Source organism: Hemicordylus capensis, chromosome 6, assembly GCF_027244095.1.
Source record: "Hemicordylus capensis ecotype Gifberg chromosome 6, rHemCap1.1.pri, whole genome shotgun sequence".
NCBI lineage: Eukaryota > Metazoa > Chordata > Lepidosauria > Squamata > Cordylidae > Hemicordylus > Hemicordylus capensis.
Genome location: NC_069662.1, coordinates 95,182,172 through 95,209,291, shown reverse-complemented (window position 1 = coordinate 95,209,291; position 27,120 = coordinate 95,182,172). Strand labels below are relative to the sequence as shown.

Genomic DNA, 27,120 nt, shown 5'->3' with positions numbered 1-27,120 from the left:
TGAGTAACAAGAAAATAGTGTCTCCAAACATTCCACCCCACCCCCCCAACTGTGGTTGTGAAAGGCAGTTTTGTTTCGGGGCAGCAGTGCAATCGATGTCAGAAGAAGGGCTTACATGACATTAAAGAGATTTAAATGCCTTTCCCTGCCAAGTGGACTGTTCTGACAAGAAATGTTCACGCTTGGCACATACCCTTCAAGATCGTTGCCAATGGCTGCCACTCTTGTGACATGCTGATGCCTTGCCTACAGTCTGGCGATGTTAGCACTATGGAATTGGTGGGATGTGGCCTCTGCAGACCAGGAATGGGGAGGGGCTACCCTGCCCTGAAAACAGAGGTTTCCAGACCGTGGTTGGACAAACATCTGCAATGCCATTACGGTTAGAAAAAATAAGTGTGGGTCTGGCAACATCCGGTTTCAAATTACGTGTGAATGTAGTCTATGCATAGAGGAACACTTTCTGGCGGCTTTACTGCAGTAAAGAAAAATTTGTTAAAAATCACAGGATTGACTGATTTTCTTGAAATAAAAATACCCATTATCCTGCCATCTTGGGCTACATGTGCCCTCAGTATTAGAACTGTAAGCCCAGCCATTCCGGAAATGTAAAGGGTTGGGCAAAGTGTGGGGGGCATGCTGCATTTTTTATGAAGGCAAAGGACAGAATCCTCATTGAGGTGAAATGATGGTCCAAAGGGGGGCTTCAGTTCTAGAAGTTTTTATAATTTTCTGCCATGGAACAAGCCACTTATAGGATTTGGGGGAAGTTTTTTAATTTAAAAAAAACCATTAAAAATTGATGTATTGACAGATCCACTTCAGAATCAATACACAGAGTCGTACTACCCTGTCCTTCATCCGTGCCAAATCCAGAACTCTAGGTCAAGCCATTTCAGAAATATAAAAGGACATATTTTCCCTTGTGGGAAATCATGGGGCCCTGTGCGGGGGAGGGGGGAGTCTGGGCTTAACGGCATGCCTGGCTGAGCAGTTATTGAAGGAGGAGAGAAGGTGGGTAAGGAGATGAAAGAGCTTTATTCACCCCAATTTAAGGACAGTGCCTGTAGAAGCCTGGATAGCTACAAACCACTTGTATGCTTATAATGCTGATGACTGCTAAAGCACTTGAACAGACTGTGCCAGGCTCTTCCTTTTCTTGGGACCCCCTCCCATTTCAACCATCAGCAGCGTGGAGGTGCAAAAACGTGCCTCTGATGCAGCTTCACAGCCCAGCTCTTAAAACTGCTTCTTGTTCTCTTCAATGCAGAGAGGATTGTTTAGACCAGGGGTGCACAACTTCAACTCTGCAGCTGTGGTTAGACTACAATATCTTCCCCAGTCATAGTAGTCAATCATCAAGCATGATGGGAGTTGTAGTTCCAGCTCCGTGATGAAGCCGGCAGTCATGTGGGCAGCCAATCTGGCAGTCATGTGGGCGGCCAATCGGGCTGCACAGGGCTAAGGCCACTCTCCCCACACACTCGCCAGAAGCTCTTCTCACTGATTGTGAGAAGAGTTTCCATGGCTGCTATTTGCACTGGGGGGAGGGGGGAGAAAGCTTGCGTTGATTCCACGAGAGCTCTTTCCCCAGGACAACTAGCAGTTAGTGAGGGAGGTGGGATTAGGGTTAAACTCCCCCTGCCCTGCCAATCCTGATCTGCAGGAGGGAGGCTGATCCAGCTGCTGTTCATTGAATAAAAGACAAGCACACTAGCCCCCAAACACATGCTTAAAGTAACATCTACTTTTAGCCCTGCTCTTTCTTTGCAAAGCACTCTCTTCGGTTACCTAAGGACACGAGCTATTTTTAAATAGCTCATTCATTACTCAGGTGGTGCTTGCAAAGACACAAAGGTCATGGGGGAAGGGGGCTGGTTGCTTTCAGTCCAGTTTTCCTCCGCTTTCATAGCTACAAATGTCTTTGACATTTATGGTTTACTCTGCTGACATTCATGGTGCCTGGTGAACATGTGTTCTGCATTATGGATAAATGCAAATGAACATAATCACTGGGGAGTATTTGCCTGGGGGGAGGGGGGAAGTTTGTTAAATAGTGCACCGACTCAGATTGGTTAGAAGGATGCTAGTTTCAAACTGGCACCTGTGTTGTCCTTTTATGCTGTACCATAAAATGCATCTGGTTTGTCTGAGCATTGCGGTTTTTATCCATCCTGCACAATAGCACCAGGGATCAAAGTCTCAAACTTTCCATCATCTCTGGGACAAAGGAAGATGCCTGTTCAAGCTTCAAGGACTGCATATACAATCACACCCCTGGCAGTGGGTGAAAGACAAGGACCAGAAAGATGCTTCCACAAAGTTCAGAGGGAGGCAGCTGCCTGCAAAGAGAAAGAAACAGACTGAGAAGGAGAAAGGGAAGCAGGGATGGGCACAGAAATGCAGGAGGTCATTCAAAGGTTTATGTGAGGAAGGAAATATTCAAGGAGACATTTGAAATGGGAGGAAACAAAACCTTTCAAAAGCAAGCGGGGCAATTGCATAGTTTCAGCAAAGCCAAATTTAATCAAGGGGACCTGGGAGAAGCCAAGGAAGATGGCAGGTTATGCCATGTTTTTGCACAATGGGACTGCAGAGGCTGCATTAGTTGCAGGGCTAATTCAGCAGTAGAAGAAGAAAGGTATCAGAATCCATCACTTCTATGAGTCTTGGCCACAATAATGATCTAATACATGTAATTATGTTATTCCAAGAAACTCTCCTAATCATATCAGGGGATTGATGCAAGTACATTGGCCGACAGATTTTAACCCTTTCTGTTCTGTGGCAATAATTTCATAGACCAAATAAATAAATAGCCATTTGGAAAGGGTGGGTATATTTATCTACTCCTCTCCCTATAACAAAAGAGAGGGGATGTCCTATTCATTAAGATAAGAGTTCTCTATCTTGGGTCCCCAGATATTGTTGGACTACAACTCCCATCATCCCTAGCCACAATTGCCTTTAAATGAGATGATGGGTGTTGTGCAACATCTGAGGACACAAGTCTGAGAACCACTGAATTAAAATATTTTATTCCCCCCCCCAAGGATCACCTTAGAAGAAAATCCATGTGAATTCCTACAAGGAACTTAAAGTAGACTTTGAGTACATCATTCACTTCACTGAAGTTATCCATAGTGGCCTGAGCATCTGACTCTTTTATCACATGATGGAATTTTGGTAAGGATGTGACGGAACTGCTCTGGGTGGTTCAGTTTGAGTTTCAACTGGATTCCCCTTTGCAAGCAATCTGAACTAACCGAACCAGGCAGAACTGGTTCAATCTGAACCAAACCCGGTTCGGCTTGAACTTGGACCAACCCCACTTTGGGGGTGGGAGCTGGTATGGTTCAAGCTTGAACCGTTCACACTGAGCCGCTTCTGCACATCCCTATAATTTGGTGATAAAAGGCTGGCAGCTCACCTGAATCAACTTGTAGGGGAATTTGCTTTAAGAATACAGGCACTCACCTATTTTCATATCACTTCTAATTTAGAATAGACATGTTTTGTATAAACCTTCAGGATTTGATCCCATGTCAGTTTTTGTGTTTTAGGCTAGAAACATATGTTACTGGCTTGAATTCTCCACAGCAAGATAAACACTTGAGAAGCGCCCTATAATTGTATTCCATCCCAATCCTATGCTTACTTACATAACAAACCCTATGCAGGTTGACTCAGAAGAAAGTCATACTGAAGCTATTCTCACGACCAGCAAAAACAGGGCTTGAGGTCTGAAGGCGGGGTTAGCACTACCGTGTGGAACCTTAGCATGCTCCCAAACAGGGCTCTGTCAAAAGAGGGTCACCCAGTTCCCAGCCCCTCCTCTAAAACCAGGTTCAGCAAGCAGGGGAAGTTGCTCGCTCTCGCCACCCCCGCTCGCCCCCCGCAAGTCTCTCGCCACTCCCGCAATGCTCTCGCTCGCCCTCGCCCCCCGCTTGCCCCCCGCAAGTCTCGTGCCCGTGCTCTCTGTCCTCCGTCTTTCTATCTCTGTTTCGCAGTCCTTGCTTCCCCCTGCCACTGCCAGGGACTGTCGCCTGCTCGCCTGACAGCCTCTGAGCTCCCTGCCACTTCACGGCGCAGCTCAGCAAACCATCTGCTGCCCGCAGCCTTCAGAGCCAACTGTCCAGTTCCCGAAGCTGGACAGCAGTGCCAATGAGGGTGTGCAGGTGTGGGCGACACTTTGCCACTCACTCTCCCACCCTGCTGGCACTGCAAGAGTAGCAAGTGGCAGCATCAGGGCAGGTGGGTGATGGGGACACCCTCCCCCACATGCCCACCCTCCTACGCCCAGAGAGGATAGCAAGGGGTGGCAGTGGCGGATTGATGGGGAGGCAGAGTCACCACTTGGCTACAGCAGCAGTGGGGGGGGCCTCCTTTTTACCTTCTACACACACTATACAGTGGGGTGGGGTGGGGGGGTGTCACAGAGCCCACAGCCACAGCTGCGGGGAGGGTGAGCGGGAGAGGGGAAAGTTCCCCCTTCTGCCTTCCCAAACCATGCTGCGGTGTACGGAGTGTGCCTTGTACCTGGGCTACTTATGGGGGCATCTTGCAATTGCTCTCATCGGCATCTGACAATTGCTCCAGGGGGCATCTGCTGTGTCCCTCCTGGATCTGAGGAGTGCATTGGGGAGGGTGACTCTCCCTTTGGGGCTGGTTGGCAGCTGCAGCTGCTCTAGTCTTCTCTCTCCTTTTGGGCATCAGGACGGAGTTCAGTTCCTTTGACAGTGCTGCAATTGCTAGGAAAGGGTTAACTGAGGCTACCCATCAGGGAGCAGCAAAGAGGGACTGCAGCTTGGAGCCCTCTGAGTGGTCTCCTTGGGTCACGTGCTTGCTCTGTCCACTCACGACTGCTGTTGCCATGGGCAGGGCTGGAGGACTAACAATGCTAGCAATGGCTGGAGAGAACCTTAAAATGTTAATCGTCTGTCACTCACACTCCCTGCCGGGTTTGCAGCATGTGCCTGTCTGTTTGCTATGAGGTAAAAATAGAGTTCTATCTGCTTTCAGGAGGTAACCCTGTTTTCTGCTCGTCTGAATAGCTTCACTGAGTTCAGTGTTGAGTACTCCACAGTTAGTGTGTATGGTATTCCTTCCAATGTTCATATCTGAGTAAGAGGAATGGTGTAGTTAGGGGTGTGCACAATATTGGAATCGAACCAGACTCGAGCCAAACTGGATCGAGCCTGGCTCTGTACACACTCAAACCAGGCCCGTTTCAAGGGGAGGCAGGCTCTGCTGGTAAGGGGGAATTCAGTAAGGATTTCCTTTTAACAACAAAGGGGAAGCGGGGACCAGGGGACTTAGTTAAAGGGAGTGGGGGGGCAGTGCTTTTTACCTTAAAGTTGCCACCACCAGCTGTGGTGGCCTCGAGGGTGGGCAGGGGTGGTGGTGGGAGCCCCGTTTTGGGCTTCTACGCATGTGTGGAGGTTAAAAATGCCCAATTATTTTTTTCTACACATGTGTACAAGCCTGAAATGGGTCCGAAATGGCCCTGCCTGCTCCAGCAGGGGTAGGAAGGAGCATCCGCTGCTATCCCTGCCCACCCCGGAGGTTGCCACAGCTGCCAGTGATGGCAACTTTAAGGTTAAAAAGCACTCCCCTCCAGTGTTCCCTCTAACAGGGATTCCCAGATGTTGTTGACTACAACTCCCAGAATCCCCAGCTGCAATGGCTTTTGCTTGGGGATTATGGGAACTGTAGTCAACAACATCTGGGAATTCCTGTTACAGGGAACACTGCTCCCCTCCCATCCCAACTCCCTTTAACTAAGTCCCCTGGTTCCCCCCCTTACTGGTAAAGGGGAATCTTTACCAGATTCTCCTTTACCAGTGATTCTTGAGCTTTTTTGAGCCGTACCAGGCCAGGTTCGGCTTGACCCGAACCCCTCGAGCCAAACTGGCTCGAAGTCAAGCCGGCTCACACATCCTTAGGAGTAGTGCTTACAAACGTTCATAAAAGATCCTCTATGTTCAGATTCAGTTTACCCCCAAATACCAGATACTGGGGACTATAATCTTCCTAGATGTATCTGGCTGGCCAGTGCTGCTGGGAATTGAAGGCTATACTAGATGGTCCTTTGGCCTGATCTTGCAAGGCTATTCTTGATAGTTGGATCTCAAAGGTTAAAAATGAATTTGATTAGAGTTTATACTCCTGGTCCAGCTACGGGCAGGGTTTTTATACCATCTCTCTCAAGTAGGGAATCTTTGAAATTCACCTAATTTTGCCCCCTTTTTAGTCAACAACTGTTGTTGGTAACTGTAATAAAAACAAACTCTGAAGTGTGAAGATAACATGCTCTGTTTGTTGTTCAACATGGGGAGATTAGGGAAAGGAGTGTGATAATTATTTAATTTTGCTCATTTTAAGCAAATTATCTGTCCCCTCTTCCTTTTTGCTTTAAGACACATCTTTTTAAAGATTTATATTTGCTCGGTAAGAAATATTTTCTGGAAAATCCCTAGAGACCTTTACAAGGGAAAAGTAGTTGTGGCTTAATGTTTTGTAAAGCAGAAGGAAACAGAAGGCCAGAAGGCCCTGTATGCACCTTCACTGAGCCAGTAGTAGTTTCCACCGACCCTAAGTGTGGCTTGTTGATGAGGCCTGTGCAGAGCTCAAGCCAAGTGCTCCACACAGCCCCTCTGGCACCATATTGGAGGTGGCTGTTCCCAGTGCTAGCCATCTTGGCAAGCCCTCCTGGAGCTCTGGCGCATCTGTTTTGCATGCTAAAGGTCTCAGGTAGGGCTGGGAAAGACTCCTGCCTGAAATATTGGAGAAGCTGCTGCCAATCAGTGTAGTCAGTACTGAGCTAGATGGACCAATGGTCTGACTCAGTATAAGGCAGTTCCCTATGTCCTCTATGGAGTTCTATAGGGAACATGCTGGGAAGAACTACACTTCCCAGTGCTCCACGTGTACCTTTCCAAGTTGGTGCTGGAGCTCAGCCGGGCTCCATTTCTCTCAAAGGCCATCCCCACACACGCATTGGGGAAAGAACCCCACTTTGTGGAATGTGGTAGGAAATGATTTTTTGCCAAAGTGGACCCCTTTAAAAAAAAAAGTGGATCACTGATATACATATTAAAAATGAGGACTGGACAAAACATACCATACCACTTAGATGTTGTACTGGCAGCAGTAGAATAGAATAAAATTCATGCTAAGTGTGCCAGCCTTTTGCCAGTTCCTGAACAGAATTGCTAACGGACTGAAAAAAAAACCAAACCTTGGGTATTCTCTCCTCTTTCTGGTACCTCTTGCTGAACAAGGAAGGAAGAAACCTGGGCCCCGCTTCTCACAGGTTCGTCCTGCAAAAATATGTATTTGTTCTTATTTTTAATTTTTTGTTGCCATCTTGGCTCCCCAGCCAGATCTAGTGGTGGGAGCTCCTTTGGACTCAATGCTTCTGAAATTCTCTCCTAAATTATTCTCCAGATTTTTGAGTTCTGAATTATCTGTTCTTGTTTCCACTTCCAAAGAGTGGGTCCAATTCACTAGTCATCTTCCAGTCTTTTTCCTTTTTCTTTTAATAATTTCAGAATTTGTACATAATCTCTGGTGTGGTCACATTTGGAGTACTATATACAGTTTTGCTCACCATATCTTAAAGGCATTGGAGAACTGGAAAAGGTGCAGAAGAGGGCAACCAAGATGATCAAAGGCCTGGAACCACCATCCTTATGGGGCAAGGCTACAACATCTGGGGCTTTTTAGTTTGGAAACGAGGCAACTCTGGGGAGACATGGTAGCGGTCTATCAGATTATGCATGGAATAGAGAAAGAGGACAGAGGTTATTTTTCCTCCCACTCTCACAACACTAAAACCAGGGGTCATCCTATGAAACTAACTGCCAGGAAATTTAGGACCAACTAAAGGAAGCACTTCACACAGCACATAATTAATCTATGGAATTCTCTGCCACTGGATGTGGTGATAGCCACTAGCTTGTATGGCTTTGAAAGGGGCTTAGACAAATCATGGAGGACATGGCTAGTAGGCTACTAGTCTGGTGGCTATAGGCCAACTCCAGCCTCAGAGGCAAGATTACTCTAAATACCAGTTGTAGAGGAGCAACAGCAGGAGAGAGGGCATGTCCTCGCCTCCTGCCTATGAGCTTCTCAGAGGCATCTGGTGGGTCACTGTGGAAAGCAGGATGTTGGACTAGATAGACCTTGAGCCTGATCCAGCAGGGCTGTTCTTCTGTTCTTAATACCATTCCTGCATGATTTGCTGCATCTTCTAGTTTCTTCTGTTAGTTAGTGTTTTTGCCCTCTCTGCACTACGGATACACACACACCTTACACACACCTTAATAAAACACTGCAAAAAGCTATCTTGTTGTGATTGTCTGCATTGAGATTTTTGTTGTGCAATGTTTCATTAATGTGCATGTGCTCTTGTTGGTAAAACATTGCAAGAAAAGAACCTGGCTGTAGTTGTACAAAAGATACTTTCTGTTGAGTGTTTTACTGCTGTGGAGGAGGACATTAACAAATCAGGAAAACACCACCCAAAAGGAATCTTTTGCAGTCTTTCATGCAATCACATCAAGATTGGGTTTTTGTTTTGTTTTGCAAAAGATCCCACTTCTCTTAGACAGTTACTGAAGACATTTTTGTTTAAACAAAAACAAGCATTTCTCATTATAGACTAATTTATATCAGATTTTACAGTAGCTTTATTTCTCTAATGTCCTTGTCCACAGTTGTTACTAATTTGTGGTTTTTATGGTTTGTAGCTCTTTCATCAGGCTTTTTTTTTAATGTAGTTGTTTTTAATTTGTAAGCCATTCTGAGGTAGTAGGGTAGATATATGAAAAAGAAAGCTATGGCAAACTGTCCATGCTAATATTAATTCTGGGATTGATATTAGACATCTTTTGCTAGTTAGAGTGTTGGATTAGGACTGGGAAGACCTGGGTTCAAATCCCCATTCAGCCATTAAACTCACTGGGTGACTCTGGGCGAGTCACATGTCTCTCAGCCTAGCCTACCTCACAGGGTTGTTGTGAGGATAGACATAACCATGTACACTGCTCTGGGCTCCTTGGAGAAAGAGTGGGATATAAATGTTTAAAATAAAATAAAATAAAATAAAATAAAATAATAGTTAAACCAGAGCTCAAAAGGAATGGAGCACAGTGCAGACTGAACCCAGCCTATAATCTGTTTGCATGGACCATGCGTTTTATAATGGCTGCCGTGTGTTGCCTGAGTTTCTCAGTTGCTCTCCAGGATTGGACTAGAAATGGTGGAGGCAGCAGCAGGCAAGCAGGCTGATTGTGGTGAGGAGGAGCAGGAGGAGGAGCCACCCTGGAGAAATAGCTTTTACTACCTTGAGTGAATGAGTGGCAAGAAGAAGGGGGCAGTAGTTCAGGTACAAGCTGGCAGCAGGCAACCAGTAAGCCGAGCAGGAGCGGTCGAGGTACTGTTCAGACACCTTTAGGGACGTCATTTCAGGAGGCACAGGTGGCTCCAGGGGGCAGGAGAGATTCTTATATACTGCTTTTCAATAAAAGTTCCCAAAGTGGTTTACATTGAGAAATATAAATAAATAAATAAAGATGGATCCCCGTCCCCAAAGGGCTCACAATCTAAAAAGAAACATAAGATAGTCACCCGCAACAGCCACTCGAGGGATGCTGTGCTGAAGTTGGGGTTCAGTAGGGCCATTATTATTTTTTTTATTCAACATATTGGGTTCATGCCTAAACCCAGCCTATGTCTCTGGAGCTCAACATTATTTCGTTTTACCAAGCTCATATTGGTAAGAATTTTAAGGTTTTAATTTGTAGGTGATATTTAACTTGTTAAATTGTGGGTTTTTTTTTTAAGTTTTTGTATATATTTTAACTTGTTTTATGCTATTGTTAACCGCCTAGAGACAAAAGTTTGGGGCGGTGTACAAATTTGATTAATAAATAAAATAAATATTCCGAATACCAGCATTCATTTGAGTGAAGAAAATGTTTAGGGGAATGTGGACCCCTGCTAACTTGGCAAAGAGGCACCGTTTAACGTGGTAATTCTCTTTATTTTGCAGGGAGAGAGTAACTGGCCCTGTCCACCCCCAGCACATTACTTCCAGTGACTGTTGCTGGTGTCTATCTTATGTTTCTTTTTAGATTGTGAGCTCTTTCGGGGGACAGGGAGCCATCTTATTTATTTATTATTTCTCTGTGTAAACCACCCCGATCTATTTTCGGAAGGGCGGTATAGAAATTGAATGAATGAATGATAACCCACTGTAAATTCAGAAATCTGAGGAACCATGGGACAGACCTGTTCAGTTTGCAACCCATTGATGAATGCAGCCCATTAGCTATGTACTGACTCCCATCAGTAGTTAAATTGTCAAGCATCTGGTGGGCCACAAGACTAGACTGTGGGGCTGTGTTCATGTCAAAAGGAATGACTTCTGCCTTCACATTCTGTTCTTCTACATGATCCCTGTTCTTGACCATTTGCACACACACATATTGCTCTTAGTGTACTGTGTGTTCCAGTAGCAGCCGATGAGCACCGCTGCAGGGAGGGGGTGCGGACAGGAAAATATCACTTTCACCCATGGCATGCATGCCCACTGCTGGTACCCGGAATGCCGTGTGTGGAAGGGGTGCCTGACCCAGCCCAGCATCCTGCAGGAAGGCTGCCCCATCGCCACTGTATGCATGGAAGCCAACTGAACAGCATCATCAAAATAAAGTTTGATTTGCAGCTGAAGAGCAGGGGTGGGACAGCCTCCCCATGGGAGCCAAAGTTGGGCACTTCCACCTCAAACAGTATTCTGGGTACTGGCGAAGGATAAGTTTTGCCACAGGTTAAAGTGATGTTTTCCTGTTCTCACTGCCCCGCCCCCTGCAGAGCTGTGCTCACCTTTTGTGTTCATTTCTGCTTCAATCAAAACATGTCCAACAATTTCAGAATCTTCAGAACTAAAGACAACTATTTCAATTTGAAAAATACCTATGTATAACTTGAATAATATGACAGAATGAGGGCAGCAGGGTTGGGAAATTAGAAAGTTTTGAAAGTCCCAGATTTCCCATTTCCACACCTTCAGTTCTTGGTATTCTAATTAAAGAAACTTAGAGCAGAACTGCACAAGACACAGGATGATGATTTGAAGTCCTGGTGTTTCTACTAAAACCTTCTGAAGGAATCCTCTGATTTTGAGTTGCGCCATGGTGCTGGGGAAGGAGGTTTAACCCTTTTCTTCTCTCCAGACCTTTTTATTGTGTAGATTAAAAGAAATTAAAAACAACAAATAAAGAACAGATGTTGTGATGTACCGACATCAACTTCAGCGTTCCATGTCTCACTGTTTAAAATCTGCACTCTTATATCCCAGATACTCTCCCTAAATCTAATCAGGCACCTGATTAGCATGTGAAAAGCGTGCGGCAGGGCAGGGGAAGGTGGAAATTGATGACTCACAGCTTTGCCTGCTTAACACTTATTCTGACAGGGAAATGGCGGGCGGGGGGAGGAGGATGCAAACTAAATTATTGCTTACCCTTTAATAGCCTATATACTTTAAGATTTCTTTCTATTCTTCTTTACCATTGACCCCCGGCTGTAACTTGTATAAATACAATGCTTCCCTTCCCTTTCTTTTGAGTGTACACTGTTCAGACTCTAAGATGCTTACTTTAAAAGACACATGAGCAGTGTGAAGCACCTGCAGGGGGGTTGCGGGGAGACCTGTCTTGACCCGCTCTCCCTGCACATGAGCACACAGCTTGCCCCGGGCAGCTGGATTGGCCACCCACACGATTACTGACTCTGTCATGGAGCCAGTAGGGGCGGTGGGGATTGGGGGCCTCCTGGCCCCCGGAAGCCCCAGAATGCCCCATGTGAGTGTGTGGGGCATTTGGGGGGGCAATGTCAGAAGGCTTGTTGTAGCCTCCCGGTCGGGGGTCTCCTTGTGAGTCACCATGGCGCACAGCCGCATCACGGCGACACAGACCAGGTAAACGGGGTTACTGGAGTGTTCACTCCGCTAACCTCATTTAAACGGGGTGGGGGTGGGGTTAAGAGGGCTTACTGCCGTGAGCCATGCAGCTCCTGGCGGATCACACGCATGGTGGAAACCAGGCTGGACTCCCTTAGCCCAGTTTCCACTGCGCGTGAGAATAGCCTCATTGTTTTTCCATTGTGTTTATTTTTCATATGAACTGGCCATGGCCTTTCCCTATATATATATGTTAGTTATAAGTTTATTCAGTCATTGACCAGCAAATATATATGTATATGTTTAAACCTTGCCCATTTGCCCATTCAATGCCATTTTCCTGCCTTTTTATATTGTAAATTATCAAACTGATGCTAAAACTGGCTCCGTCAACTGAGCTGAACAGTTTTCTGTTGGATATCCTGGGGCACTCACTCAGTACAATGATTCCCTAGATGCAGCTCATGCTGCTTCCCTTTCTTGCAGCATCACCAAATGTGTGTCTAGGATGCCGTCCAAGGGAAGGGAGGAGCCCAGCTAGATGCATTGTGCCTTCACCAGATAACATTTTGTACACTTCCATGTTAGTACTAAAGTACCTCACTAAGAGCTCAAGGCTGGGCTGCTGTGAATAAAGCCCTGATCTTGAACTTCACATTATTCTACTTATCACTAGACACAAAAGCATTACAAACCACATTCAATTGTATCCTCCACTCTGTGTGAAACAGTCCAACAAGCAGATACCAAAACTGAATGAGGGGCTGTTTTCAATTTGTCTTCATTTTCAGGGCTGCTCAACTTTGGCCCTGCTGCAGATGTTGGCCTACAATTCCCATAATCCCTGGCTATTGGCCATTGTGGCTGGGGATTATGGGAGTTGTAGTTCAAAAAACATCTGGGGGGGCCAAAGTTGAGCAGGCCTGATTTAGACTGTGTACTGGTAGCTATTATTTTCATGAATGGGTCTCACATTTTGGACTCACAAAAGGACTCATCTTCACAGATGGGTGCTGAATGGCACCCTTATTAGCAAGCTTCTCAACTGCAGGCTCCAATCTTTAAGAAACTTGTAAACGTAAGCAGCCCTCTTGCTGATTGGAATGCTATTGCTGGTTCAAGGTTGATACACGACAGAGAGCCAATCCATAGAAAGCTGATATATTTGTACCTGTTTTACAGTGAAACGGGCAAATGGATTACCTGATTCAAACATGACATTTCCTGCAAATACAGAAGTAGGAGCAGATTGCATTTATGTAGCAGTATTTAGCTTTTCCTTAATCGTGCCCCTTGAAACTGAAATTGCCTTTTGGAAGAAGCACTTCCAGAGAGTAGATTGGAAAAGAATGGAGAGGGGGAGGCAGCACACAGGAGGGCAGATTACTGTAAGAGGCGGGATTAGCCATTGTTAAGAGAATTGCATTCACAGTGCCTGTAGCCTTTAAAGAGCTTTGTGCTTCACATGCTGTTCCAAGACTCTTGTTGCACAGAGACGCCAGGGCCCTAAATATATCGAGCTGATTTTCTAAATTCAGCCTTGAAGGGGGTGGGCATTGTTCAGATGCATCTCTGTGCACCAAGTGAGGCACTAATTCTTTACTTTGGCTGAAAAATAAGCTTAGCTTGAAGTCCACAGACAGGAGGGACAAAGGAGTTTTATGCTTCCTCTGGTGCTCTCATCTATTCAGTTGTTGGCACAGTTGGAGAGCTGCTTAAGAGACACCTCCTGTGGGTGGTGAATCACCAGAGATCAGTGGCACTGCAGTCTGCTCTCAGTCCCAGACATATCCTATATATACTAGGTATTGAGAAAAATGTTAAGCTATATCAGCTATACTGTACATAGGGCATTATGATTCCCCTGACAACTGTTTTCCAGTTCTGTGTCTCAAGAGTGAAATCACTCTTCTGATGAGAGTCATTTTCCTATATTCCAAAAACAATCAGCAGTCACCTCATTTCCTTAATCAGCATAGATTCCATTGGTTAATTGTGTAAATGTAAAATGGGTAATTTTATTTGCTTATTACATTTAGGGTTGCCAACTCTCACTGAAGCGACTGCCCATAATTTTCTCATAAGCGATTACCCCCCCCCCCATTTTCATAATATTGAATGAGCTAGAGATGGATACCAGTTCCTGGAGACTCCAAGTAATTAGAGCTGGCAAGCCTAATTACATTCCTATCCCACCTTTCTTCCACCATGAAATTTAGGATGGGCTTCCTGGTGACCACCCATTCCGTGATTGGCCAGACCTGCATCTGCTTACCTTCAGCAATGTATCTGCACCATGTACCCTCAGACTAAATTCTAAGAACAATATCAATAGAGTAAGCATACAGAGTATGCATCATCAGCCTTTGTCAAAGTCTTTGTTATCCATGCTAATGTAAATTACCTGTCAATTGGATGTCACAATTGCCCCCAAGTCTTTAGAAGGCTCTTAGATCAGCTTCTGTGCTAAACTTTGCATAGGTTGCCTTTGTCAAGGTATCCTTCATGAAAGAAATGACTCTGCCCTGCAGCTAATGAGCTGTGAGTGGGTAACCTGTAACCATGAGTGGTTATGACTCAAGAGGGCTACAGGCAGCAAGGAAACTGGCTGTGCAAGTTCTTGGCAGCCAATATTTTTTGCTATTGTGTTCTTGACAACCAGTATAATTTCTGCTCTTGTGTTCTATCAGGGACAACTGCCAGATACTGAGCCATAATCTATGAGAAAGGGCTTGAAGGGGCAGGGGAGGAAGCCTCAAAAATAATCCTCACTGTTGGTCTGGGCATGGAGACTGCGTGCCCAAACGTGCATCTGCCGCCTCAGGCTGCACAGAGGGTCATGGGCCAGGACCCATTGGCCTGGCCCCCGGAATGCCCATAATGCACTGTGCATTATGGGCATTCCGGGGGAACTTATGGGGATTTGTCCCGACACCAGGCGGGAGCCCCTCAGTCTCCCAGCCCCGCCTGCAAGCAACTGGGGCTGGCAAATTATTTTTAAAAATGGTGCTGAGGAAGTGCTAGCTCCCTTAACCCCATTTAAGAGGGTGGCTGGCTTGGTGGGTTTGTCGCCGAGGTGTTGCCGGGATCGGGCACGATCCTGGCAGTTCTCATGCAAAGGCAAGACCGGGCTTGACTTTGTTAGCCTGGATTTGCCTATGTGTGAGAACAGCCTCTCTTGCCATGCATTCACCTCCTTGTGCCAGCGCCTTAGGCTCACGATCTATCTTCCTTTGCACAAGCAGAATTACTTTGTAACTCTTTTGCTGCAGCCAGTGCTATGTAAATATATCAAAACAATAATGCCCCACATGTTGAACAGTGATCGGAGAGTGGAGTGAGAGTTGCACCCTCGCAGGGAGGCTGCTGTAGAGCACAGCCAAAGGTTTGTCGCACAGCCAAGCATGCACACATATTTCTAGAAGCCAAAAAGTATTTTTGGAGGGAAGGGAGAGCAGCAAAAATGTTCCTACTCTGTGTACTTGGCTGTGGGACAAGTCTTTGGCTGACTTTGCCGCAGCCTCTCTGTGAGGATGCAGCTCTTGCTCTGCCCTCTTAATGCTACAGAACATGTGTGGCTAATCATCATATTCATAATATAAAGGCATAACAAGGCATCAAGAGTCCACTGTTGGTAGATATCCATGGCACACACAAGTCAACTGGACAGTGCATCAATTAATCTGCATAATTTGCATAACATGTAAGTTATTTCCAAGCTAATTTGCATAACACACAAATTAGGGTGCCAGGATTTGGAGAGCTTGAATATGGAAACCCTACCCCTCAGGGAAGTGTAGCTGGCCTTATAAGCTTTCACAGATTCATCTAAACCCTTAGGTAAGCTTTTGGGCTATCAACAGCCATGTGGTCTCTGCCTTTTAAGTGTTTAAAATATCTATATCTGCTTTTTTATGATTGTAATTAAATTCTCTTTAATTTTGCTTTTGATCTGCCTTATTGTTGTTAATGTGTAAGCTGCTGCAGGAGGCTTTAGGAGGCCTGTGTTGTTGATTGAACCTTGATGACTCATTCAGGTTCAACACAGGTCTTAAGAAGAGATATATGCAGTTCTCTCAGAAAGCTCGTAACACAGGCCAGCAGCATGGTTTTTTCTAAGCTAGGGGAAGAGACTCTGAGTCTGGAAACTGTGTTGTTCTTGAGATAATAACTCAGCAATAACAATGCAAATATCAATAATACATACAATGCCAATAAAAATACAAGAAAATTAGTATTAATAAAAGGAGCCGATCAATAGCAAAGCAGACGACACATAACTTCACCAGAAAGCCACTCCCACACAAGAAAGATCAGCCTCCTCATCTCCAACAAAAGCTCAAAGGAGGCAGTAAAACACTCCCATTGTCAACTCACTGTCACACTATGGCTATGCCCTACACATGTAGCTTGTGTTCTTACCATGAAACTAAACATTTTCCTCCATACACCCCAATCCAGCTGAAAGAGAGGTGAGACCAAACCTAAGACCCACCTCCAGAGGGACTCACTGAGGCGGTTCCCATGATCGGTGGGAGTCACCTGGGGAGGGTTAGCGGGGAGAGCGGACTTAGCCTGCTCTCCCCGCACATGAGCAGCAAAAGTATACAGTGTACTGTGCTTGACTGGCCAGCAAACTCGCCTGACCTGACCCCATAGAGAATCTATGGGGCATTGCCAAGAGAAGGATGAGAGACATGAGACCAAACAATGCAGAATTGCTGAAGGCCGCTAATGAAGCATCCTGGTCTTCCATAATACCTCATCAGTGCCACAGGCTGATAGCATCCATGCCACGCCGCATTGAGGCAGTAATTGCTGCAAAAGGGGCCCAAACCAAGTACTGAATACATATGCATGCTTATACTTTTCAGAGGTCCGATATTATTCTATTCTTTAATCCTTGTCTTCTTGGTTCCATGTAATATTCTAATTTTGTGAGATTGTGGATTTGGGGTTTTCACGAGCTGTACGCCATGATCATCACAATTATAACAAATTAAGGCTTGACTTATCTCGCTTTGCATGTAATGCGTCTGTCTCATATATCAGTTTCATCTTTTAATTTGTATTACTGAAATTAATGGACTTTTGCACAATATTCTGATTTTCCGAGTTTCACCTGTACTGTCTACCCAGTTCTGAAGCTTTTCCACTTGCATGATAACTGTGCTGATGTTAGCTCTATTCCAAAAGATAAATATTGTGTACTGGGATCTCTTAAATCAATCAAACAAGAAACAATAAGTTCCATACCATATGGATCTTACGGATACGGACTATATTACTTTCCACACAAGGGACTTCGCCATTCCTCTAATGCGACATATTTAGTTCCATTTATGTGATTTCCAATTGTTGTGCTTTGTCTTATCTTAGATTGAGAATATTTTAGATTAGAAAATTATACTGGATCAAGTTGCTGCATGCTTTTTATTGCATGGTTAGACCTATTCAGACAATGAGCCCTTTCTCACAATCTGTGAGAAGGTCTTGGCAGGTGTGCAGGGTGGAATGTTATGTCACCTTACCTTCCCCACAGACAATCCACAGAGGGCATTGGGTACATGGTTCACACACTCAGACAATCCTCCACTATCTCCAGGAGCACAAAGGTTGAGGGCTAGAACACGTTCTGCTGCCCGAGAACTCCCATAATGCACTATGTGGGTGCATGGTGCATTGTGGGTATCCCTTTGTGCTGGCCGGGAGCCCTGCCGTCTGCCAGCCCTGGCAGACGATTGGAAAAATTGGACTAAGGGTGTGCTTTCTCCTTCGACCTTGTTTAAGCTGCGGGCTCTGCAGGTGGGTTTGCTGCAGCAGCGGTGCCTACAGCCGATTGCCTCCCGCTGCTTCTCATGAGCAGCCAAGAGCAGGCTTGGCTGCCTTAGCCCTCTCTTGGCTACTTGTGAGAACAGCCTCATTATGTTCCAACACTCTTACAACCAGTGATGTTCCAGCTAGAAAATGCAGTTCATATGGAGCAGAAGCAAATGGTTCCACCCATCATTTAGCAATATTTGTGGAACCCATTGCTAACAGGCATTTCCACTGTCAGAAAACCTAAACAATTTATTACAGATATAAAGTTCCCATTGTTGTTATTGTAGAAAAGCTCCCTGGGCTGCTGGGTTGTGGAGATATTAATCTGTGGCAATATTTCAGCTGTGGAAAGGGAACTGGAATGAACCCAAAGGCAGGTGGCCTCTGTAGCTGCCAGAGATATTTCCACCTTTGTGGCCTTAATTTGCTACATCAGACTGTGCTGGTTTGAATGTCAGTTTTTGACTGTATCAGTTAACATTTTAATAGGGAGAGCGCAGGACAGTCATCATTCTGGCATTCAGTAGTGTTGGCAGAGTTCAATCTGGAAGGCATGATGGCTTGTAGAAGTGGGTCAGCTGTTTGGAAAATGCTCAAAGTACTTTGTTGCTGTATTGAATAGGTTTTACCAGAGCCTTCCCACTGCAATTGGCTTTCTTTGCTCCAGTGTCTCCATTACCACCCACAGACATTCCTACAGATTGCAGTGATCCCCAAACTTGTTTTACAACTATTAGGCATTCATATACAGGTACTGTCAAGTACTTGAAGCAGGTAGGTAGGTAGCAGCAATGATCAGCCAGGTCAGAGACATCACTTGGGGGTCTCCCTCAGAGAGAGCCCAGCAGATCTGGGAACTGTATAACAGAAACTGGAAGAGGATTGTCTCTCTCTGATCACATTATTCCCAGGACCAGGGTTGTGGTGCTAGTGTTGTAGCCCAAACTGTCTATAATTGTTACCATTAATTTGTTTTTATCCTTCTTTTTCTCCAAGAGCAGCTTACATGGCCTCCCCTCTTAACCTCACAAAAGTCCTACTAAGTAGGTTAAACAGGAAGATACTGAAGCTCTTCTCATGATCAGTGAGAAAAGCTTTGGGGCTAACTGCGGGGAAGGAGGATTAACTTTACTTTCCCTGCAGATGATCGGTAGTTGATCCCTGGGCTGGCGGATCACCCACTCAGATGAGCGGCAACTCTCCTGATGTTCGTGCCTCACTCAGCCACTCCAGGGGTCAGGCACAGGGAAGTACTGCCTCACGGTGCCCTGTCCCCTGGAGCCCCAATAATGCACTGTGTGAGTGCGAGGTGCATTACTGGCAGCCCACTTCCCTGCCTTGTGTGCCCGCCCCAGCTGCGAGCAGTCATGGCAGACAAACAATCAAAAAAATGAGGGTAAGGGAGGGCTCGCTCCCTTAACCTCATTTAAGCTGGAGAGAACTTAGGTGGGTTTGCTGCTGTGTGGCCACCAGGATCAGGTGCGATTCCGGTGGTTCACAGAAGCGAGCAAAACTGGGCTGGGCTCCCTTAGCCCATTTTTGCTCACTCGTGTGAATAGCCTCACTGGATGGCCCAAAATCATCTAGTAAACTTTGTAGGTGAGCAGGGATTTGGACCCAGTTTGCAGCCTGCATTTCCAGCCACAACACTACACAACACTAGCTTTCTCTCCTGCACTCTGTGGGGCTAGGAGTCAGACGAAGAGTTCCTAATTCAAAGTCCACAGCCCCTGACCCTACTCTCTAGAGACATGGGCTTGTGGGGTCTTCTTCTACCTTGACATCTCAAAGGACTGGGAGTGATGCAAGTGCAACATTTTGGGGCTAGAAGTCTGTAATCTGAGATCAGAATATGTAGGAAGGGGACAACATCATCTGGGGCTGTAGTGATCAGCCTCCCCTCCCTCTAAAGAGTTAACAGGGAGTGAACCTTTGTCTCAACTGACAGGCTGGTGAACTCCAGGTCAGCCAAACAGTACACCAGGTAGGTGGGACCCAAGAGAACAGTTGCTAGCAATTCTGAGAACAAGAAGGGCAGTCTGTGCTGGAGAGAAGCACATGTAGAAAGACTTTAGTGAAGGGCATGGAGTTTGCTCCCTCATGGCAGAGGCCAGCATGAAGATTTTGCTCACTGAATAACTTCAGATTCTTGAAAAACAGAATTGCAGGAAGTTTGATTCTTATCTGGAGTTTTCATGAGTTTTAAAGGAAAGGGGAATTCAGCATAGGGAACAGTTTGTTTAGTCAGGTTGTGCATTAGGAATTCTGTGTGTGTGTGTGTGTGTGTGTGTGTGTGTGTGCTCTGCATATCCCTGATACTGTTCTATTATAGCTTACCTGCAATGTAATTAACATAAGAAACACTAGCCTAACTACATTGCACAAGACTCTATAAACATCTAAGCATACCTAAATGCAACCTAAACTGAAGCCTAATACAACCTGTTTTTGTAACCTACTAAGTATTTTTGAGTGTATCTAAGAAAGCTAAAGCCTCAAACGGAAGCAGTCTGTAGTAACTGAATAAAATTTGTGTTTTTGTTCTTTCCTATTTACAAGCCTCTCAGAGTTGGTTTTTAATTCAAGAAAAAGGGAGGGTGGAAAGGGGCAAAAGCATCCTCAAGCGCTCAGTGCAAAAGTGTTCTGGTACAAAAGTGTCCTTAAGAACTCAGCAGCTATCAGTTTTCTCATCACATGTAGGCCTTCACGTGGAAGGTTTTTGTACTTCTCCAATAGCAAAATAAAGTTTTCCCTGGGATTCCACCCCAGACCCAGGGAGGTTCAAGCTCTGTCAATAAGAGGGGTGGTGGTGGCAGTAATTTAGTTATACCAGAAATATAGATTAGTTTTATGAGGAGCCCAGCCAGGCAGTTCGCCAGGGGATGATTCAGCATTCCCGCCCCCTCACATGAGCTGCTCTGAGACAAAGGCTTTAATCCACTGCAGGGGCATATCTAACCACATAAGGAATACTAATGGAAAATTTGTTGGCTCCAGTCAGACATTCATGAACAGATTAAGTCTTCAAGTCTTAATGAGTTTTGGTCTCTACTTTCCTGAGTCTCGATCAGAATGGAATCCAGAACTGATTTTGGGATGAATATTAGTTCAACATCCACCCCCATCCCCAGCACAGCACTGCTCACTACTCATCTCCACCCGCCACCCCTTACCTAAGGCTTGGAGGAGGATAAGAAGTGGTGGCTGGCATGCCATGCACTGACATGTTGCAAGTCACTGGCAGCAAGCAGGAGGAGGGAGGGAGGGAGATCACAGGGAAGAAGCGAGGTGAGTGTAGAATCCAAAGGAAAGAGTTGTGGTATGCAAGAACAATGCAGTGGAGTGGAATCAGGAATATTAATAATTTATTAAAATAGGTATTATGTACAGAGAGGCAAGTGCAGACTGCTTTTCTGTGTTCTTGCTGCTGGCTGCTGTTTTTTTTTAGCTCTGCTTCTACTCTAGGACAGGCATACAAGTAACTAAAGTCCAATTCAAAAGCTGGCCTGGATTAAGGAATGGATTAACCAAAAACACCACAGTGAGAATGGAGGTAGGAGAGGCAGCAGTGAGCAGGCAGGCAGATAGGGTGGTGCTTGTAGTGGTGGGAGGGACAGCAGTACTTGCTGCACCTCACTTTTGGAGGTGACTACTTCACACTGTCTCATCATCCAAGAGGCAGTCCTGCAAGGGAGGTCCCCCCCTCCCAACACTGTATCTGCAGATTTGAGGTTTTCAGGTGACATATAATGGAAAATTAGAGTTGATACATATAGTACATTTTTATTGTATTTATTTTTATAAAATTGTATCGTACTTTTCATTTGAGCATTCCAAAGCAGCTTACAAAAACATGTGAAACAATATAAAAATAAGGATAACACAATTTTAAAATACACATAACACAGTTTTTTTTAATCCTCTCACAGCAGCAGAATGCATAAAATCAAGCTTCAAATCAGGCCTTGAGAAGACTAAAGGAGTTTTAAATGGACACCTGAAATGTAATCTGTGACCGAGGAAAACACGTATTTGGAAAGTTAGTTATCACACTGATATACATGAAAGAGAGCCAGGACTGGATGAAGCTGAACATACATGGATTTACTACTTGCCGGGAGTTCCTCTCCTTCCCCGCGAGATGGGGTTGTGTACCCAGCCAAACGGTGGGGTGCCAAGAGAAGCCAGAGGCTCCAAACGCCAAGGCCAACCCAGCAATTACCTCTCAGGAGTCAGGGAGGATTCTGAGAGACGTGCAACAGCTGCCAGGGGATGGGTGGGGACATCCCAGGAGATGGCAGCTTGGTGGAAAGGGAATAGCAACAATATTAACTCCACAGCTGCAAATGGGTGCAGGGATATTAAGGAAGGGGGTGGAGGTAGAGAAGAAGTCCCTTTTGGGAGCCAGGGGTTGGCGGGCCACTAGAACTGCTCAGCCAGGGAAGATGGAGCAGGTTGGAAGTGGGGGAGGAGTGTCTGAAATGCAGGGCTCTTTTTAAGCCAGGGACTGAGAAGATCAGATGGGATGGGCTTGTCAGTCTGACTGTCTCCCGGAGAGGAGCTCAGACCTTTTTGCTCCCGCTGATAGGGGCAGAAGGGAGTGAATGAACTTCCCTCCTTCCTCAGCTCTGAGGCCGTGCCCACTCCTAGAATTTAGTGCTGGAGGGTAGAAGGTTTGCCTTGGAGAATTGCTTCCCCCCAGGAACGCTGACACTACTATGTAGTGAGGTCTTTCACGCAATCTTGAGGCCGCTGCTGAGTGCGCTGCCTAGGAACTTGCCTGCCTTCCCCAGCAGGTGAGCACAAGCCACCCTCCTCTCTGCCATGCCATGTGACCATGTGACCATGAGTGGAAGCACAGTGTCTACAGAAGCTAGAGTGGGAGGACTTCCCCCTCCCACATCCCAGGCTGCCCCAGGACACGAGCATGGTGGCTGCTCTCGTTTGCACAGCTACCGTGGTTGGCGTGCCAGTCCTTCCCCCTGGCTTGCTTCCAGAAACAGCGGCTGATTGGGGGGAAGCCATTTAACTCGGCGACAATCACCCAGACGATCACTGGCTGAGGTTAAGCGAACCTCAGCTAACAGAGGGTTAAAAACTCAGGCTTAGCTCAGGGGCAGCGCTGGGATCAGGCTTGATCACACATGTAGCCTAGTCCAGGCTGGGCTACCCTAGCCTGGGCTAGGCTGAGCTTGTGTACAGCTTCAGTATTTTGAATTTACAAACAGTAAAGAGAAGATATATTTGAGCTGGAAAATGCTAATAGCAAAACCTTGCCTTTTTCCTCATGTTCAAGGGAGAAGACAGGAGCTAACCAATGGAGGATACTGACCTGATGTTTGGACCTGCAGGAGCTGTGGTACTTTCCAGATCTAGAATTCCATCATATCCACATATGTCCAGAGAATAACTGTCTCAGCAAGAGAGCTGTTGCCTAGTGCATTTTTAAGAGGCAAGCTCAGAAGGCCTCAGGATGAGAAGGTCACATAAGAAAACTCAAGGCACATTTTCAGTTTTGCAGTGGAAATCTTTGTAAGGTGGGCCTTTATGATTTGCTTAGAGTCCTGAACAGTCATAGGCCTAGCAAACTAGAACCTAGGTCTGCATGTATGTTGTGCTTGGTTTCCCTGCCAACCAACTTAAGTTTGTGTACTTTTTTCCAGTAAGTTGTAGACAATAAATAATTAAGTTATCAGAAGATATCTTCCGTGTGCTGCTGTTCTCACATATTTCTGAGGAGTTGTGTAAACAGCAATCCTCATGAGAGAATTAAGTATGAGAGTTAGGGAGCACACAGAAAGGAACAAATCACCACACTTTTCACTGCGTGGGTTGGAAACATGTAAAGTGTGAGTTCCACCCATCAGAAAGAAAGCTTTTGTGAACAGGCAGTTTCCCTGGTATTTTATTGCCTATTGAGCACAGAACAATCCTCAATCAGTGTCAACAACAGCCACCGTGTAAAAAAAAGGAGATCTCACCTTGTTTTGTTGGCCTTTTGCCCCTCTGCCCTGATGCAAGGCCTTGATCCTCTCTAGTTGCATTGCTGATTTATTTTAATAACACTTACAGAGGCCTACCTCACTGCTTTTTCCTTCTATTATCAAATGTAAAAGGCATGTCCTGGTTTTAATGCTTGGAATAGATGATTCCTGCCCACTTTCCTTTGTCCAATGGAAAGAAAAGAAAAGGAATGATTTAAGTGTCTCATTGTCAGCTGAAGGTTAATTGGGGTTTTCTGCAGGGCATTCTTCCTAAGGCAGTGGTGCCAGGTGAGAATACCAAAATGCACCCCTTTGAAGACATTGACCTGGTAAAACAATGGCTTTTTGATTGGGCTGAAGATCTCCGCTTCACTTTCACACTCTTTGGGAACAAAGCCCCCACCCCGCGGCAAACAAACTGCAATGCAGATTTTCTTCTTGTGTATCAGACCTCGCTCAGAACTCTCAGTTTGCACCACCGTGTCCATTTATCACCCCAGATCGGATCACTGCAGGCACCAGGGGTCTTAAATCTGATAGAGCTGACAAAAGATGCTTATGCATACTATTAGAAAGGCAGTATTCCATATGCTCTCTAATTGCTTTGAATTTATCCTATTATTTCAACATTTAAAATGTTGCGGGATGTAATTTAGATGTGTCAGACTCATAAAGCGCAGGCCCTAGTGGGAGTTCATTATTGAAAAAAGATATGTCCACCAAGGCATCCTTTGGCAGAATGCCCGAGCCCTCTTCATTTTGCTTACCTCATGCATAGCTTTTATTGGTTAGCAATATTCCCACTTCTACACCAGCAGCGTCTTGGATGTGTTACTTGTATTTCCAATCAGCTCTTTATTATTTCCCCCCATTCACATTAAACAGTTTTGTCCCCTTACAATAAGAATCACCTGAAAATATAACCTATTGGGTTAAGACAAATGAAACCCCAATGTAAAGATTTCTGGAAGGCAGAATGGTATATTGGAAGCAGAGAATTCTGTTGCCTGGCTGGTAACAAAACCCAATCATTATCTGTCTCCTAACAGAATGGCTCCAGCAGTGCCAAAACTAATAGAAGCTTACTAAAGACAATCAGTTTCCCACCCTGATTAGAATACTTGAACTTTTGATTTTCCAGCGGGATAAAAGGATAGGACCAGTTGCTCTCACCTTGCTAAATAAAAGAGAATCACCCCTTTTAAAAAGGCACCATTTAAAATGGCGATTCTCTTATGTTTAGCAAGGGAAGAACAACTAGCCCTATCCAACCCCAGCACAGCATCTCTCCAGTGGTTGTTGATGGTGTCTACCTTATGTTTCTTTTTTTATTGTGAGCCCTTTGGGGACAGGGAACCATCTTATTTATTATTTATTTATTTTTCTGCTTTGAGGACTTTGGTGGTGGTGGTGGTAGTAGTAGACGCAGTAGAAGAAGAAGAAGATATCCATGCCTCACTATAGGGAACTTTCAGCATACCACACATATGTTCCAACTGTCCCTGTTTGCCAGGAACAGTCTATATTTTGGTCCCTGCCTCCAGAAAATCCGTTCCTATTTCCCCCTCTTTTAAGCATGCCTTGTCAACATTTTAAATGCAAGTTGCTTGGATTGCCGTTAATTTTCGTCACGATTCAGCTCCATCTGCAAGGTCTCGCGAAGTTAAATCTCAGGGTAGAGAATGGATGCATCTTGTCTCTGCTGCACATACATGCAAATGCATAGACATGAGCACTTGGATAGCTCGTTAACACAGAGCCTGCTGCGATATGCACTGTAACTGCTGCTAACCCTTTTTTGGTACAATGATGGATTTCTCTTGTCTCCTTAGTAAGAGCGGGGGGTGGGGACCACTCTTCTGGCTTTTAATTAAACTAGTTATTGAGGCTATTCTCATGAACTCCCAAAAGGAGGCTAAGGGAGCCCAGCCCAGTTTTGGGAGGCCGTGTGCTGCAACAGTAGCCGTGCGGCTCCTAGCAGCATATATCCCTAAATGCCCTTCCCCTGAAATGAGGTTAGCAGAGCGAGCACTCCAACAAGCCTCTTGGTGTTGGGGGGGCTCCCCAGCATGCCTGGCGTACTTGTACAGGGCATGCTGGGACTTCTGGGGGCCAGGCGGCCCCTGATCCCCGCCGCCCCTACTGGCTCCATCACAGATAATGGTAATCGTGTGGGCAGACGATCTGGCCCCCCAGGATGCGCTGAGTGCTCGTGTGTAGGGAGAGTGGGTCAAGCCCGCTCTCCCCGCCTAACCCCATCCGGCTCTCCACACTACTCGTGTGGAGCACTTCATTGCATAGTGCATGAATAGGACAGGTAGAATAGTGCCTTCACTAATGTATAATAGTGGGTGGGGATTCAGACAGTCATCTTTGGAAGAAGATTTGGGGTGTTAGAAGTAAGCTCCTAGTTTGTCTATGAAATGTCAGACGGTATGTCCTTGCAACAGGAAAAACCAGCTGTGTGAGCTTTCCTGTGAAGGCAAAGCTTTTATTTTCATTTGTGAAGACAAGGTAAAACAAAAGAGAACTCAGAACTACAACTTACTGGAGTGTAAACAGAGTGCTTTAATCAACAACTGCTGTAGTTCACCCAAACTGTAGAACTCTGCACCCTGTTCATATCAATCACATTTCTCCAGTTATAGCACTGATCATTCTAAATTGCCAGCAGAAATTTATCTCCAAATTGTGCAAAGAAGTCATTCAAAGGTCCTGACAAACTTTGTCTTCACACATAAGCTGAACCCTTTGGAGATTACCATATAATCATAATAAAGTTTAAAAAAACTTTGGGTACTAAGCACGGAATTGAATAGCCAGCACTAACATTTAAATCTGTAGCAACTTCTCATGCAGTAGGCCATTTGTATGGATGATTTGAAGATGAGGACAAGATTTGGCTTTAGACTCACACTTCAGCTGTACAGTACTCGGACCGTTTAATTATCTGCTGTTGAGAGGTCCAGCAGAACCAACAGCACTCCTCCTGTCTAGTTTCTGGCGTAGGTCATCCACCAGGGCGACCAAGGCAGTTTCAGTTCCAAAGACAGATTGAGAGGGTCTAGACAATCTGTATCGTCCAAGACCCTTTGCAGACCCTTTTGTTATGTAAACCACTTTGAATATTTTACTGAAATGTGATATAGAAATTTTCATAATCGTACGAAAATCCATGCAAATTCATATTGGCTCTTATCAACCCAAATGAGGATTTGCCTCCATACTTTAGCCAGTTCTGTTCCCAGTCCTGCCAGGACTTGTATATGAAAAACCTTTGATTGGCTAAGGGGAGGGGCTGTAACTTGGAAGGATTGCTTCATCTAGCTTGTAGAATACATGCTT

General features: G+C 45.5%; 2 long non-coding RNA genes across 3 annotated transcripts; one reads left to right on the top strand and one right to left on the bottom strand.

The window, feature by feature from the left end:
• Positions 1-2,104: 2,104 nt before the first annotated feature.
• On the bottom strand, positions 2,105-4,632 carry LOC128332073 (uncharacterized). Its single transcript, XR_008310548.1, has 2 exons — positions 4,540-4,632; positions 2,105-2,342 (listed from the first exon to the last, which is right to left on the bottom strand). It is a non-coding gene; the product is annotated as an uncharacterized LOC128332073 (long non-coding RNA).
• Positions 4,633-4,873: 241 nt separating this feature from the next.
• On the top strand, positions 4,874-23,489 carry LOC128332072 (uncharacterized). Of its 2 annotated transcripts, XR_008310547.1 has the most exons (3): positions 4,882-4,994; positions 7,199-7,315; positions 21,721-23,489. It is a non-coding gene; the product is annotated as an uncharacterized LOC128332072 (long non-coding RNA). The 2 variants fall into 2 exon arrangements; XR_008310546.1 differs by lacking the exon at positions 7,199-7,315 and having other exon boundaries at positions 4,874-4,994.
• Positions 23,490-27,120: the final 3,631 nt, after the last annotated feature.